Genomic DNA, 17867 nt, shown 5'->3' on the forward strand with positions numbered 1-17867 from the left:
GGAGACAGGGTATTCAGATGATTTATCATTTGGCAGTTTTTCAATGACAACCACACAGGGACATTACAGGAAGAAAGGTTGTGATTAAAAAGCACAGCTGCACCATCCATATGACATGAAGATGAGGTGCAGGAAGACTTTTTTGGTTTTGAAAAAAGCAGCTTAATCACTTTGTGAAAGGAGAGTCTTCTTGGGCTGATTTTAAAGGATGCTGTAGAGACCAGGACAACCCAACTGTTCTGCACAACAGTTAGAACTGTGAACTATTAATTTTGGATACTGGTGTACTTTGATTCCCTTTTCTTTATCTTTTGTGAATCTATTATAGGTTTTTTATTTTTTGTTGCCACAAGGCTCACATAAAACATAGATGCAACTGTCTATATTACACTGATAACAAGTTAATTTCAATTATGTACACAAGCTCTACATTTTTATCCCAGTTCTACATTTATGTTTTTGATGTCAGAATTTTCCTCTTTTTATATTGTGTTAAAAATTAACAAAATATTTTCTCTATAGCCATTTTAAATACTTTTGTCCCTTGAACTTTATACAAGTACAAACTGGTAACACATCACCATATTTCAGTGTTAGAGTATTCTGAGTTGGATTCAATACTTACATTTACAAGTTTGGTGTATATTTTCTTTTTTCATGTAATTAATCAGCATCCTTCATTTATCTTGAAAAACTCCCTTCAGCAATCTTATAAGGCAAGCCTAGTGTTGATCAAATCCTTCAACTGCTATTTGTTTGGAAAGTCTTTATCTCATCCTCATTTCTGAAAGAATACTCCTGGGAAAAGTATTCTTGGTTTATAGGGTTTTTTTTGTTAGTTTGAATACATAAGCCCAACTCTCCTGGCCTGCCAGTTTTCTTCTTAAGAAGTCCACTCTATTCTTAGGAGAATTTCTTTCCTGTAAGCATTTCCTTTTCTCTTGCTGCTTCTAAAATTCTCTCATTGTCTTGATTATAAACAACGAATCTTGGAGAGACCATTTTAAATGAACTCTGAGGAGTGACTTATTAGCTATATGAACTTGAATGTCTAAATCTCATCAGATTTGGGAGTTATCCAGTATTACTTCTTTAAGTACAATCTCTGTCCATTTCTCTCTCTCTTCTTCTGGGACTCCAGTAATATGCAGGTGAATATGTTTCTGTGAATGTCATCCCATAGTTCACCTGGGTTTCTTTCACTCTTTTGCATTCCTTTTTCTTCTTTGCCCTCTGGCTGGTAATGTCAATGGTCCTGTCTTCTATTTCAAAAATTCTTCTGCTGGATCCAGGCTGTTGCTGATGCTTTCTGTTGCCTTTTTTTTTTTTTTTTTTTCATTTGGTTACATTTCATTCAATGTAATCTTAAACTGCAGAATTTCTGCTCAGTTCTTCTTGCTTTTTTCTGTTTGGTTCCTTTTTTTTTTTTTTTTTTCTTTTGTTTTGTTTGCCTCATGGCACAGTTTGAAGATCTGTTTCCTGATCAGGAATTGAACCCCGGGCATAGCAGTGAAGGCACCAAATTCTAACCACTAAGAATTCAGGAAACACCCTATTTGGCTCCTTGTTTATGATCTCTATGTATGTAAAAAAAAATTTCATTTCATTCACATTGCTCTTCCTGAATTTTTAAATTGTCTTTCTGTGTTTTCTTGGAGCTCATTGAGGTTCCTTAAAACAGCTATTTTTAAACTCGTTATTGAGCAAATCACCGATCTCCACTTTTTCGAGATTGATTATTGGAAATTTGCTCTTTTGGTAGTGTCATATTTCCTTGCTTTCATATTCCTTTAAATCTTGCATTATGGTCTTCACATTTGAGAAAGTAGTTATTTCTTCCAGTCTTTACTGAGAAGTTTTGGGAGAGAAGAAACTTTTATCAGCCCTGCTAGGCATTCTGAGGCTTTCTCAGAACTTTTCTACTTGTATGCTTGCTGCATACATCTTGCTCTGACATATGGCAGAATTCCTAAGCTTATATGCCTTCTCTTGAGCCTGCAAAGCTAGGTTGAGTGCTCAAAGCCTCCCTTTTGTTTTTTCTAGGGCAGTGTCAAACACTCAAGTGAGTGGTTTCTTCCAGAACTTCAGGGTTGGGTAGGTTTTCTGTACATGGCTACTGCTAAGTTGCTTCAGTCATATCCGACTCTGTGCGACCCCATAGATGGCATCCCACCAGGCTCCCCGTCCCTGGGGTTCTCCAGGCAAGAACACTGGAGTGGGTTGCCATTTCTTTCTCCAATGCATGAAAGTGAAAAGTCAGAGTGAAGTCACTCAGTCGTGTCCGACTCTTAGCTACCTCATGGACTGCAGCCTACCAGGCTCCTCCATCCATGGGATTTTCCAGGCAAGAGTACTGGAGTGGGGTGCCATTGCCTTCTCCAGTGCATGGCTACTAGCCATCTCCATCTCCTTACTGTCAGAAACATGCACAGGGAGCCAGTCCCACAGTGAGGGGGCAGGCAGAGTACTGGGATATCTGCAGGTGAGGCATTGCCAGCACTTCAGGTTTGGGTTTCTCAGACTATGTTACTCATATAGGTAGACAATGAATGTAGTCAGCTAATTATTACTATGCAAAGAACTTTTCTGGCTTTTGTGGCTGACCCTGGAATGATATGCCCTCCACCACCGCCTCTCACCAAGGCCCCTTCACTGGCCACATGGATCACTTGGAAGGATTGCCCTCAACTCACTGGGTCTAAACACTCAAAAAATCTGTTCATCAGCTCCAGGCAGCTTCTTGAGCACCTGATCCATAATAGGCTCATCCTGGGACTCTCCCAAATCTGCGTGCTGAATCTTGTCCTACCCACCTCTACCTTGCTGCTGCTAAGTCACTTCAGTCATGTCCGACTCTGTGCGACCCCATAGACAGCAGCCCACCAGGCTCCCCTGTCCCTGGGATTCTCCAGGCAAGAACACTGGAGTCAGTTGCCATTTCCTTCTCCAGTGCATGAAAGTGAAAAGTGAAAGTGAAGTCGCTCAGTTGTGTCCGACTTTTAGCGACCCCATGGACTGCAGCCTACCAGGCTCCTCCATCCATGGGATTTTTCAGGCAAGGGTACTGGAGTGGGGTGCCATCGCCTTCTCCAACCTCTACCTTAACTTTTTTGAATTTTATCATCAAAAATTATAGTAATCAGCTCTCTGCTTTGGCTTTTTTGACACCATGATTCAGAAGTAAAATATAATCATTTTGGTGGGCACATTTTACTGTCCCATTTATCTCATCAGTTCCCAATGGTGAATGGCCATGTGAGCTGCATGGAAAGAAGCCCTGGACATCTTTTGATCCACATGCATAGCTAAAAATTACAAAGATCATAAGCAGGGCTGTAGATTGGAGCCCTGGACATCATCCAGAGCCATCAACTAAGTAACAAGTTGAGCTCAGCTCACAACCAGGTCACCACTCTCAAGTCTTATACTAGTTCAGCAGCTTCTCCACATGTTCATAATGTAATAGGGTGTTTTCGAAACATCATCTTTACTTGCCAGTCTTACAAGTCAACTCTCTTTATGCTGAAGAATCACAGCATGATCACATCTACATTTTCAGTAGTTACTAGATCAAAGCACTCTTGAAACAATACATTTTCAGAGAAGTCCATTGGTCTGAAATGCTTCCTCTAAGAGTTCAGTCTTATCAGACGCTTCCATTCACATCAGTAAAACCCAAATAACCAAAAGTTCCTAATCTTTCTGTCTACACTCCTCCTTCTAGACCTCCTCTGCCTAGGTCTCCACTTTATCACCCTCTTGTCCCACCGGGATACTGGTGTGGGTGAGCACTAATTTGCCATTCATCAACTTGGAGAGAATATGAACTCATGTAATTCACTTCAAAGTCTAGATAACTGGACTGACCAAAAATGACAGTGTCTTGAAGAAACTGCAGGAAGTGATGGACAGGGAAGACTGGATTTAAAAGAGTTTGATAAACAACTAGCCATGGAAAAAGACAGATAAGGAGCCGTGTATGCACTTGAGAAATATACAGATAAAGTAACCTAGGGAATGAGACTTGGAAAGGAACAGGTAGTTAAATAGAGTTAAATGTTTAACTGGCCATGAAAATTTAGGCAGGATAAGGAACACTGTATCCATTCTCTCCCAGTAGACAACCTCCCACTTGACTTTGAGGCTCACACACAATCTAGTGCCCCCAAACTAGTTAAAACAGGAGACATGACATCTCAGGGAAGAACATACGTGAATGTTCTGGCTTGGGATTTTTCAATGAGTTCATTTTGGGAGGAAAGAGTGTGAGTGAGGACCAAGTTTTGATTCCTTGTTTAAGTAAGAATGACCTGGAGCATCTGTGATTCTGGACAAAATCATGCCTTCTTTAGTCTCTGAGGGAGGTGAGAAAGCAGGTCAGTTCATCATCTTGTATTTCCTTTGAGGAAATGGTGTTTCAGGACTGATCTTCAAAAAGCATTTGACATGGAACTTGCTAAATTATCAATAAAGTAAAAAAGGTACTCTATTCAGAATCATTCATTTTGAACAATTTCCATATAACACAATCATAGATCAGCACTAGTCTATTGAAACACAGGCAATTAAACTCTCTGAGGTTTCATCTCATATTCAATATACATCATGGGAAAGTCACTGTGGATATTCCCTGGGCACTTAGTTCAATGTCATCATAACCAGGGTCCCACTTCTCTTCCCGAAGCAGCCAGGGGCTTTCTTCTCTTTCCCCAGCATCAGCTTCCTCTCTAGAGACGTTCAGAGAAGAGCCTGAAATAGCAAAGAGAAGTTTGATTAGAACTGAGACAAAGGAACTGGACAGTGTGGTGGAAGCGAGTTAAGCAAGTGGTGGTGACAAAGCATCCCTGGGACCCAGGTGTGGGCAGGAGGCTCAGACTATTTCACATCAGTTACAGTGAGGATGGACCTGGGCTGTCCTCTCAGATCCAGTCCATGCTCTCTGAGGCCTCAGCTCATGTGGAAATCCTGCATCACAAGAGAACTGTGCTCACACAGGAGCTCTGGGAAAACGTGTTTCCAAGCTACATAACCAGCAAGAAGATGCCCAGGTATGGTAAGAATCATAATAGCGAATTTAAATTTTCTCCTCTCACAACTGACAGACATGAAATCACAATGAGAGGGAGACTGAAGACGGAAACAATCTGACTCCTCACTGACAATCCAACTCTGCTGTTGGTTGCCCTGATGTGTGTTCCCAAATACCCACAAATATGATCACAGGTTGCACCATAGTGGGCCCTCCCCAGGGACTACATGGGCCCTCAGATGGAGATATATTCTTTTCTGGAGAATGAGTGTCTTCTCCCCGCCACTGAAATTTCTGGAGCAGATTAGAGTCTGTGGAGTGCATGGATGCTCAGATGTGCCCAACTCTTTTGCATGGATTGTAACCTGCCAGGTTCTTCTGTCCGTGGATGTTTCTAGGCAAGAATAATGGAGTGTGCTGCCATTTCCTTCTCCAGGGGATCTTCCCAACACAAAGACTGAACCTCTATCTCCTCCATCTCCTGCACTGGCAGGCAGATCCTTCACCACTAAGCCACCTGGGAAGCCCTTAGCTGCCCACCCATCTGAGAAAACCTTATATGCCCAGAGGTTATAGATTCTGAATCTATAATACACCACCATGGCTTAATGTTAAGGCCACTGTATATCTTAGACTTTGTACATGTTACTGTAACATACAAACACAACACATCTTAAATTATCAAAATGCTTCACAAATACCATTACTGCAATATCTTTTTTTAAATCTCTAATTACATTTCATGAATGAGACAGTGCAAAGATGTTATCAAAATAGTTTTTCCATTTTTAGACTTGGTAAATATACTCAATTAATCTACAAGTCTTAACAAAAATATACCAAAGATGCATTGATAAATTTACTCAAACATTATGGAGACACAGATCCCAAGAACACAGAGTGATTCCTCCCTCCCAAGGAGCCCAAGGAGCCTGACAGGAACAAAGAAAGGAATATGATCAAAGTGATGCTATCAAATACACAAGGTCATCCAAGTTTGGAATCTCTAAGAAGGATGGGCATTGAGGAGCTCAAATTCACCCTTTCCAGGACAGATACCAAAGACTGCAGGAGATCAGCTAACCCCACTCATCTCTCTGAGAGGGTCTCAATCCTATCCTCCTTCTCTGGGAACACTTCCTCCTTGCTCCCCTGAGTGGCAGGAGGAGCCCCAAGCACTGGTACCTCTTCAGCATCATCATAATCCTCACCAGGGGCATCAGTCCTCTGATCTGGGGCTTCTGAGGGCAGAGCAGGGAGTCAGATGAAACTACAATAAGTGGGTTGGTCTGGAAAAAACCTAAGATCCCTTCTGAACCAGAGTTTCTGAGCCACTAAACAGAAGCACCAGTCACTCATTGTTTCAATACATTTTTTTCTTTAAGACCATGTTTCATTTTGATATGTCCATAAACCAAAAGATGATTCCAAAACATCAATATTTCTTTATTAAAATTAAATATTTCAAAGCAACACTTACACCAGTGAGGATTACTAAAATAAGTTGACAAACTGTGCTTTACAGATGCTATTTCTTAAAGCAATGTGTACCTGTTGTGATGGAATGAGGGTGACTAAGGACATATAAAGCCCAGCCCCAGCATGAGACATCACAGAACAGCCAGAGAAGGGGGAGGACAGACCCTGTCTGGACTCAGGGGATCCCTCTGGTCCATCAAAAGAAGACTGTTTCTCTTGCATCTCATCTCTATGAGGGAAACTCTCCTCCCCAACACCCAGCTACGGCAGGTCCATGTCTATTACCCGGAGTGGATCTGTAGTCATTGTTGTCTTCACTGTCTCTCATGTAACATGGCAGCTGATTTCCTGAGTCATTTGAAAGGAAGCTTAATGTGGAGACAAACATCACACAAGACACAGAACGATCCTCCCCACACCACAGGATCTGTGTTAAGTCTGAGATGGGACAGACTTGGCTCCTGCAGTGTAGATAGAGGCTGGGGTCTCACGGGGCTCTAAGAGGCCATCCAACTGCTTTGGAGGAGCCGCCTCTGTGAGTCTGGGGCACACGTGGGGTCTGCGGATGCTGAGAAGACAGCTTACAGCCAGAGGGTGCTAACAACCAGAGGTCCCCGGAGGACTGGCAGAGACACCCACGTGGGCTGTCCTGAAGATCTTTCTGCGCCAGTGTTCCAAAATCATCAACTTCCTCATACATGCCTTCATTGACAGCATCTTTGAAACTGGATAGAGCTGAAAGATCCCCCAGAAAGTCAGAGATGCTGCCCCAGACACCCCAATCCAGCAGGCCCACTTTCATCTCCCTAATATTCACACAGGGGCTGCCAGGACCTCAGCATCACCTTCCATCCAGTGCACTGTGTTGGCACCTTCTCGCCTCATCTGACCCTGAATACAGCTCAGCCCCGACTCTGTCTGGTCTCACAAGAGTGGCCATGACTTATGATAGTTCACACCCTAGTCCTCTTTCTACTCAGCCCTTAGAGTTCCATGGAGGAGAACATGGAGTTCTGCAGACTCAGAACAGAGACCTTGCCCAGGTTCCCCTCCTCACACCTGTGCCATCTCCCGCCTCCACACACTTTCCCTGATCCCCAGTTCCACCTGCAGCCCACCTCTGTGCTCTGCTCTCCATCTGAGCAGCTGAGTCACCAGGATGATGAGGACCAGGAAGAGAAGGGCCCCCAGGATGAGGCAGAGGACCCCAGGCAGGGAGAAGACGCCAGGGATTTGAGTTTCGTCCCTAAGAAGAACAAGGGAAGAGGGTTGGAGAAGGTCCTGGGCACAGAGAAACCCCTGCCAGCATTTCCTGAAGCTCCAGACGATGGTGTCCCAGCCTCAGGGACAAGTACACTAACAGACTGTGCTCCTCTGGGTCTCGTCCTGAGACAAGTCAACTCCACTCTGGCCAGTGTGGTCCCGAGGCAGAGCTAGGGATTGTCAGGGAGCTGCCCTGTCAAGACAGCGTTTGAGGACCTGGCTGATCCCCTCTCCTTGGGCTTCAGGAGACAGAGCATCAAACAGTCCTGGGACCCACACTTCACTGATGAGGAGCAACACTCAGGGGCACATGGGAGAAACTTAGATTATGCAACATGGGAACCAGACCCACTTGGACCCCGGGCATGAGAACCTTTGACCCTGGGAATCAAGGCAGGGGAGTTCCCCAACGTAATGCCCTGGCTTCCCCACCCACCTCCCCGCCACCATCCAGGAGTTCCTCAGACTCTTTCCTCTCCTGAGTTGTCAGAGAGCCCACAGAACAGGTCCCAAGAATCTGAGTATTCTCCCCTGACCGTAGATGAAGGCACAGTACCTGCTGTAGTCAGGGGCAATGTTGTCCTGGCACCCAAAGAGAAAAACAGTTGTTTGGACCAGGGTGATTGGCCAGATGCAGGGCAGCCCATTTTTCCCTCCTGAGCCTAAAATCACCCTTCAGTCTCCACAACATCAGTGTCCAGTCCTCCTAGCTCCCCCGTCCTAGATCAGAGCCTAAGCACCAGGACACTGTCTGAACACAAACTCCCCACCACCCCCAGCCCAGCCCATTGCCCCCACGCTGCCCCAGCTCACCCAAGGTGGACCCCGAGCCCCTCACTCACCAGAGCACCTCACACCAGCATCCTCCTCGTGCTTGCAGCCGCTCTGCCCCCAGGGCTCCGCAGCACAGTCTCACAAGGACTCCCAGCCCCCACACTGCACCGCGACCTGCCAGATGCTCCCAATTCCAGGGCCAAACCCTGCAGCCCGCATGGCTTCCAGGGCTGGGCCACAGCCCAGGTGCTGACACACCACCGCGGCCTCTGCCAGGCTCCAGGAGTCATCTCACATGGTGCCCCAGGAGCCGCTGTGCCAGACCTCCACCTGCCTTGGGCACTCGGTGTCTCCGCCCCTGAGCCGGAGCTCTCTCTGTCTGAAAAGGCAGCAGCCCCTCCTGTGACTCCCCTCATGGGAGGAAGAAGCCCCTGGGAGCCACAGAGGAGGGGGGCGTGCTGACATACCTGTGCAGGGGGCAGCAGTTGGACAGCTCTTGGGTCTTCTCCGTGCAAACAACATGGAAACAGTGGATCAGGGACAGTGGGGGTGGTCCTGTCCCCACATAAGATTATCTAAGGTCCTTGGGTCGGTGCAAATGACATGTGAAAACACAGGCTCATTATCTCTGGGGTTGAGAAATTCACTGATTCTGATCACCAGGTGAAATAACTTTGTTTATTGTTTACAAGTCTCAACGTGCTGTGCTGTGCTTAGTCACTCAGTCTTGTCAGAATCTTTGCCACCTCATGGGCTATAGTTGGGCAGGCTTCTCTGTCCATGGGGATTCTCCAGGCAAGAATACTGGAGTGGGTTGCCATACTCTCCTCCAGGGACAAGTCTCCATACCCCACAACAAATACAACACACAGAAACACAGGCATACACAGCTTTTTGTAGACTCAACCTAAACTCATTACTTAGATAGGAAAATATAAAATCACACTAACAACGTCCTACGTTGTTGGGACAGACACAGGAACAGACAGGAAGTCACCTGCACACGAGATATAGGCTTCCTGATATGGAGAGCATGTATATTTCCAAGGGTCAGAAGGACACTGCCAGAGAGAGGTGTCAGTTCTCCTGCACTGGATCCCATCTACCCACTAGGGTCTATAACCTTCCCTAAGAGAAACAGATGGGTTGAGACTTCCACTGTCCCCACAGCCAAGCTGACTGCAGATCACGGACACAGTGATGTCTTCCATGGGGCTGTGGCAGATACTGCCCCAGGTCCCGTTGTAGCAAACTTCCAGCCACCCAGCACACTGCTGGTCCTCGCTGACCATCCTGAGGGCCAGGAAATCTAAGACTGAAAGAAAGGAAACAGGACACAGTGAGCACTCCACTCAGTGCTCTGGGTTTTCCTCTCTCCCATAAATTGTGAACATTCACCTGACCCAGAAGAGGAGGTACCCACTAGGTGACAAGACTGAAATTTGTCTCCTTATCTTTCTCCATTTGTGTCTATATTTCTAAATATTTCTACCATGATGATGTAGTGGATACAAACAGAGAGGAAGACCAACCTGGGCACATGCAGGGAGGGGAGCTGAATCCTGCTTCCTGACAAAACCTGTACAAGAGTGTGTGAAAGGGTATAATGTGGATATTGGAGAACTAGACAGAATAATGAACATCAGATATGTCTAAATCTTAATCCCTGGAACCTGTGAATATGTTACCTGACATTTCAAAAGGGACCTTATAGATATTACAAAGGTAAATACCTTGGGATGGTGAGATTAATCTGAAATATTGTGGATTAACCACCTGAGCACAGTGTAATCACCTCCTTAGCCCCACTATCCTCAGAAATGGATCACTTTTCCCAGCTCCAGTCAGAGGGAAATGTGAGTGAGAAAGAACGGCTGGAAGAGGCATTGTTGTCTGAAGAAGAAGAAAGAGGGCTCTGAGCCAAGGAATGAGGCCACATAGGAACCGGGAAACGCTGGGAAAGGAGTCCTTCTCGTGCCTTCAGAAAGAACGCAGCTCTGTGGACACCAGAATGTTGGCCCATGGAGACCCTGGTCAGACTTCTAGCATACAGAACTGAACAGAGTAAGACTGTGCTTTCATTAAAACAACAACAGAATCTCTAGACTGTACTACCACAGGGAACTGAAGAGAGAGCCCTGCTTTCACGCAGACGCTGTAGGAAATGGCTCTGCCAGGAAACACTGCTGAGAATAAAGGACCAGAATGTCAGCTGCTGCAGGAGGAAGCGAAAGCACCTCGTCTTCACCTGCTGGAAAGACAGGCTCCATGGGAGGCTCCTACTCTGGTCCTTTCAGCGTCTCTCCCTCAAGGCTCAGACTGCCGTCCTCCAGCAATCCCCCCTCTCCCCGCTCATTCCCCAGCCTGTGGACAGTGTGCAGCGCAGACCTGAGCAGATGACCCCCGCGTCCTCCTTGTGTCTGCAGTCGTGCCGCCCCCAGCCCCGGGAAGGGCACCTCCACACGTGGGACTCATTTCCTGTGCATTTCAGGTCGTCCAGCCAGATGGGCCCTGATCCTGCCCCGAAGTGAGCAGACCTCGTGGCACTGAGGGTGTCTCCACAGCCCATCTGCCTGCACACCACGCGGGCATCATCCAGGTCCCAGCCATCATCACAGAGGGTGCCCCAGGACCCCTTGTTAAAGATCTCCACTCTCCCGGCGCAGGGACCGCCCCCATCCACCAGGCGGAGCTGTCTGCTGTCTGAGGAGAGAGAAATGGGACAATGGGGCATTGACAGGGGAATGAGAAGGGCCTTCTGTCCTGTGGGACCCTCACCTGAGCAGTAGGGGGCGTCCTCCTCTAAGGCCGCAGAGCCTGCTGGTTCGGACACGGAGTCATTGTACTGGGACAGCACCTGGGTCTGGTTTCTTGCAGAAACAGCAATGATTACAGGCCTGAGAGGGTTAAAGAACAGAAAACTGAATTAAGGTAAATAATGACCTAGTGGTGGAGATAAATGCTGTAAGGTAGCAGTAACACTATCGTAAATTTAAGAGTTTGCCTTCTCTATGGAGAGTTCTGTGTCTGACAATGCCAAAATTTCTTATTTAAGCCAATCACTGCGCTAAGAATAAATTTACAAAAGTGAGAAATTATCAATACTTTTGATATTGTTGTACGTACAGCTACCAAAGCAGTGAGAGTTTTTGGAGCCAAGCTCTCAGAATAAAGGGCAGAAGTGAGTGCTTCTCTGATGACTTTGGCTATTCAGAGGTAAGAGCTGAGTCTCTGAAAGGCTCAGCAGAAATTCTTCCAGAAGCACAGGCTCAGGGAACATGAAGCACAATTCAGGGTCTGCCTGGGAGGAAGAGCCCGATAATGTCTGTCAATCAAAAACACCCAATCACAAAAGATTTAAAAAAAAAATTACAAAACTGTATAAAGAAAAAAATCCATTAGAAAAAAAATGTACAGGACATCCAGTTCTTGGAGTTACCTGGCAAGTTGAAATCACCATGAATGAAATGTTAGATAATGAAATGACAAGATAGTATTTTGTCAGAGAAATGATAGCAAAGAAACTAATAAAAATTCTAGAACTGAAAAAAGTCAGTTTTTGAAATAACCCAGAGGATGTGTGCAACACTCCACTAGCACAGATAGGAATATTAAAGTACACAGACAGAAACACAGCAAGAACAAATTGGAAAATATAAAAATGTAAATAAAGATGCTAAAAAGATGTAATTTTTATATACTAAGGCCTAGAAACATAAAGCTACAATTGACAGAACTAAAGGTAGAAATTTAGAATCCAAAATTACCCATTTTATACACCTTGGTAGTTTTTAAACACCCACAAAATCTTAACATCCACCAAGAAGTGATGTCTATGCCTCCTTCCCTTGAATCTCTGCTGACCTTCGTGAATTCCTGGTAAGCAGTAGAAGGGAGTGAAGATATAACTGCTCGCCCTTCATCATTAGGTCTATGGCTGTTCAGCCTCCCCTGAAATCACTCAAGACTTTTGTTTTAGGGCAAGTCTTCCCTGTTGAGACTCATCCTGCAGAGACTGTCATGTGTCTGTGCCCAGGTGAACTTCTAGCTGCCAGGCTTGATCATGAACCATCATGGATTTTCAGCACAATGGGTCCTCAGATGATGTCAGCCTCAGGTAGTATCTGACTGCAGCCTCAAGAGAGATCCTAAGAGAGAACTGCCAATCTAAGGGCTTCTCAAACACCTTATGCAGAAAATCATGAACAAAATAAACAGGTTTTAAGCTGATAAGTTTACAGGGAATTTTGGTTATGCAGCATTAGTAATAAAACACTTATACTTGAGTTCAGTTCAATGACTAAGTCATGTCAGACACTCTGTGACCCCATGGACTGCAGCACGCCAGGCCTCCCTGTCCATCTCCAACTCCCAGAGTTTACCTAAACTCATGTCCATGGTGTCATTGATGCCATCCAACCATCTCATCCTCTGCTGTCCCCTTCTCCTCCTGCCCTCAAACTTTCCCAGCATCAGGGTCTTTTCAAACGAATCAGCTCTCCCCATCAGGTGGCCAAAGTATTGGAGTTTGAGCTTCAACATCAGTCCCTCCAAAGAACACCCAGGACTGATCTCCTTTAGGATGGACTGATTGGATCTCCTTGCAGTCCAAGAGACTCTCAAGAGTCTTCTCCAACACCACAGTTCAAAAGCATACATTCTTCGGTGCTCAGCTTTCTTTATAGTCCAACTCTCACATCCATACATGACTACTAGAAAAACCGTAGCCTTGACTAGATGGACCTTTTTGGCAAAGTAATGTCTCTTCTTTCTAATATGCTGTCTAGATTGGTCATAACTTTCCTTCCAAGGAGTAAGCATCTTTTAATTTCATGGCTGCATACACCATCTGCAGTGACCTTGGAGCCTCAAAAAATAAAGTCACTGTTTCCACTGTTTCCCCATCTATATGCCATGAAGTGATTGGACTAGATGCCATGATCTTAGTTTTCTGAATGTTGAGTTTTAAGCCAACTTTTTCACTCTCCTCTGTCACTTTGATCAAGAGGCTCTTTAGTTCTTCACTTTCTGCCGTAAGGGTGGTGTTATCTGCCTATCTGAGATTATTGATATTTCTCCCAGAAACCTTGATTCCAGCTTGTGCTTCATCCACCCCAGAGTTTCTCATGATGTACTCAGCATATAAGTTAAAAAAGCAGGGTGACAATATATAGCCTTGTCAATATACTCCTATACAATATACTCCTTTTCCTATTTGGAACCAGTCTGTTGTTCCATGTCCAATTCTAACTGTGACTTCCTGACCTGCATATAGGTTTCTCAAGAGTCAGGTCAGGTGGTCTGGTATTCCCATCTCTTTCAGAATTTTCCACAGTTCGTTGTGATTCACACAGTCAAAGGCTTTGGCATAGTCAATAAGCAGAAACTGGAACTCTCTTGCTTTTTCGATGATCCAGCAGATGTTGGCAACTTGATCTCTGGTTCCTCTGCCTTTTCTAAAACCAGCTTGAACATCAGGAAATTCATGGTTCATGTATTGCTGAAGCCTGGCTTGGAGAATTTTAGCATTATGTTACTAGCGTGTGAGATGAGTGCAATTATGTGGTAGTTTGAGCATTCTTTGGCATTGCCTTTCTTTGAGATTGGAATGAAAACTGCCCTTTTCCAGTCCTGTGGCCACTGCTGAGTTTTCCAAATTTACTGGCATATTGAGTGCAGCATTTTCACAAAATCATCTTTCAGGATTTGAAATAGCTCAACTGGAATTTCATCATCTCCACTAGCTTTGTTCATAGTGATGCTTTCTAAGGCCCACTTGACTTCACATTCCAGGATGTCTGGCTCTAGGTCAGTGATCACACCATCATGATTATCTGGGTAGTGAAGATCTTTTTTGTACAGTTCTTCTGTGTATTCTTGCCACCTCTTAATATCTTCTACCTCTTAATATCTTCTGCTTCTGTTAGGTCCATACCATTTCTGTCCTTTATCCAGCCCATCTTTGCATGAAATGTTCCTTTGGTATCTCTAATTTTCTTGAAGAGATCTCTAGTCTTTCCCATTCTGTTGTTTTCCTCTATTTCTTTGCATTGATCACTGAGGAAGGCTTTCTCATCTCTCCTTGCTATTCTTTGGAACTCTGCATTCAAATGGGAATATCTTTCCTTTTCTCCTATGCTTTCGCTTCTCTTCTTTGCACAGCTGTTTGTAAAACCTCCTCAGACAGCCACTTTGCTCTTTTGCATTTCTTTTCTATGGGGATGGTCTTGAGCCCTGTCTCCTGTACAATGTCACGAACCTCCATCCATAGTTCATCAGGCACTCTGTCTATCAGATCTAGGCCCTTAAATCTATTTCTCACTTCTACTGTATAATCATAAGGGGTTTGATTTAGGTCATACCTGAATGGTTAGTGGTTTTCCCTACTTTCTTCAATTTAAGTTTGAATTTGGCAATAAGGAGTTCATGATCTGAGTCACAGTCAGCTCCCAGTCTTGTTTTTGCTGACTGTATAGAGCTTCTCCATCTTTCGCTGAAAATAATATGATCAATCTGATTTCAGTGTTGACCATCTGGTGATGTCCATGTGTGTTGTTGGAAGAGGGTGTTTGCTATAACCAGTGCGTTCTCTTGGCAAAACTCTATTAGTCTTTGCCCTGCTTCATTCCATACTCCAAGCCCAAATTTGCCTGTTACTCCAGGTGTTTCTTGACTTCCTACTTTTGCATTCCAGTCCTCTATAATGAAAAGGACATCTTTTTTGGGTGTTAGTTCTAAAAGATCTTGTAGGTCTTCATAGAACAGTTCAACTTCAGCTTCTTCGGTGTTACTGGTTGGGGCAAAGGCTTGGATCACCGTGATATCGAACGGTTTGCCTTGGAAACGAACATAAATCATTCTGTCGTTTTTGAGATTGCATCCAAGTACTGCATTTTGGGCCCTTTTGTTGACCATGATGGCTACTCCATTTCTTCTAAGGGATTCCTGCCCACAGTAGTAGATATAGTGGCCATCTGAGTTAAATTCACCCATTCCAGTCCATTTTAGTTTGCTGATCCCTAGAATGTCGATGTTCACTCTTGCCATCTCCTGTTTGACCACTTCCAATTTACCTTGATTCATGGACCTAACATTTCAGGTTCCTATGCAATATTGCCCTTTACAGCATGGGACCTTGCTTCCATCACCAGTCACATTTACAACTGGGTGTTGTTTTTGCTTTGGCTCCATCTCTTCATTATTTCTGGAGTTATTTTCTCCACTGATTTCCTGTAGCATATTGGGCACCTATTGACCTGGGGAGTTCATCTTTCAGTATCCTATCATTTTGCCTTTTCATACTGTTCATGGGGTTCTCAAGGCAAGAAAACTGAACTGGTTTGCCATTCCCTTCTCCAGTGGACCACATTCTATCAGACCTCTTCACCATGACCCGTCTGTCTTGGGTGGCCCCACACAGCATGGTTTATTTTCATTGAGTTATACAAGGCTGTGGTCCATGTGATCAGCTTGGCTAGTTTCCTGTGATTATGGTTTCAGTGTGTCTGCCCTCTGATGCCCTCTCGTAAAACCTGCCATCTCACTTGGGTTTCTCTTACCTTGGACGTGGGGTATCTCTTCACGGCTGCTCCAGCAAAGTGCAGTCGCTGCTGCTTACCTTGGACGAGGTCCACCCTTCAGTTCATTTCAGTTCAGTTCAGTCGCTCAGTCGTGTCCGACTCTTTGCGACCCCATGAATCGCAGCGCGCCAGGCCTCCCTGTCCATCACCAACTCCCGGAGTTCACCCAGACTCACGTAGATAAAGTCAGTGATGCCATCCAGCCATCTCATCCTCTGTTGTCCCCTTCTCCTCCTGCCCCCAATCCCTCCCAGCATTAGAGTCTTTTCTAATGAGTCAACTCTTGGCATGAGGTGGCCAAAGTACTGGAGTTTCAGCTTTAGCATCATTCCTTCCAAAGAAATCCCAGGGCTGATCTCCTTCAGAATGGACTGGTTGGATCTCCTTGTAGTCCAAGGGACTCTCAAGAGTCTTCTCCAACACCACAGTTCAAAAGCATCAATTCTTCGGCGCTCAGCCTTCTTCACAGTCCAACTCTCACATCCATACATGACCACAGGAAAAACCATAGCCTTGACTAGACAGACCTTTGTTGGCAAAGTAATGTCTCTGCTTTTCAATATGCTATCTAGATTGGTCATAACTTTCCTTCCAAGGAGTAAGAGTCTTTTAATTTCATGGCTGCAGTCACCATCTGCAGTGATTTTAGAGCCCCCCAAAATAAAGTCCACCCTTATATGTAGGTAAATAATAATATTTATTTTTAAACATATTATTCCTCTTAACATTTCTGCCCTGACTTGAAAATGGATGAACATTGAGAGGAACTACATTTCACCACAGAATATCTGACTTTTGAAGCCACTTTTCCTTCACTCTCTGCTCTTGAGGACATTTCACTCCAGGAGCATCCTGAGTACCAATAGCCCTATCCTGTCTCTTACCTGAGCAGATCACAGAGGCTGTGTTGTCACGGGAACAGTCATGACCATCCAAGGCCCTCACAGGACAACTCCACAGGAAGGACTCAGCCCCTAAACAGTGAAATCAGACTGTTGCGATACGGTCACCTCCTTCCACAAAGTGTGGTCCCCCGGGGGTGGAGATGGCGACTCCACAGCCCAGCTGATAGCAGACAACATTGGCATTGGCCAGACTCCAGTGGGAGGCACAGAGTACTCTCCATTGTCCAGAAATGTTCATCTCCACCTGCCCCTCACACTGAGAGGTCCCATTTGTCATGAGCCGGACTTCTGAGTACACTAGTAGAAGAAGACAGAATTTCAGCAGAATCTCATACTTTTCTTACCCCAACAGACAGTGCAGGGAGGTTAGTCCTGATGTGCATCTCACCTGAACAGACAACCTGAGCAGCTCCACTGTGGTGACAGGTGCCCCCTGGGACAGGGCACTCTGGGGCAGACCCGGAGCTCAGGCTCCTCTCCCTCACACCTGAACTCTTAAGCCCAGACCCAGCCATCAGTCTCTCTGAAGAGCTCATGTCCCAGGACAGACACAGCCTTGCCACACCCCAGCTCTGCACAGATGACCCGGGCAGTGAGGAGTGTGAAGTTCCCATCAGATACTGGGATCCAGTCTTCTCAAGAATGCACTTCTACTCGCCCTGAGCAGGGTCCATCCCCTCCAACCAGATGAAAGAACCCTAAGAGAAAACAACAACAAACCAGTGAGTCTTCATGATCCCGGCTTGACAAATGGAAACAACACATCATGGGCAATGATGTGAAAGCTCACATCATTGTGGAGAGAGAATTTGACAGTGCCACAACTGCAAATCCAGA

General features: G+C 45.3%; 1 pseudogene; it reads right to left on the bottom strand.

Annotated features, from left to right (window-relative positions):
* Window positions 1-4557: 4557 nt before the first annotated feature.
* Window positions 4558-17867, bottom strand: part of LOC113893408 — a 41718-nt pseudogene continuing 28408 nt past the window's right edge.

This window comes from Bos indicus x Bos taurus, chromosome 5 (genome assembly GCF_003369695.1).
Source record: "Bos indicus x Bos taurus breed Angus x Brahman F1 hybrid chromosome 5, Bos_hybrid_MaternalHap_v2.0, whole genome shotgun sequence".
NCBI lineage: Eukaryota > Metazoa > Chordata > Mammalia > Artiodactyla > Bovidae > Bos > Bos indicus x Bos taurus.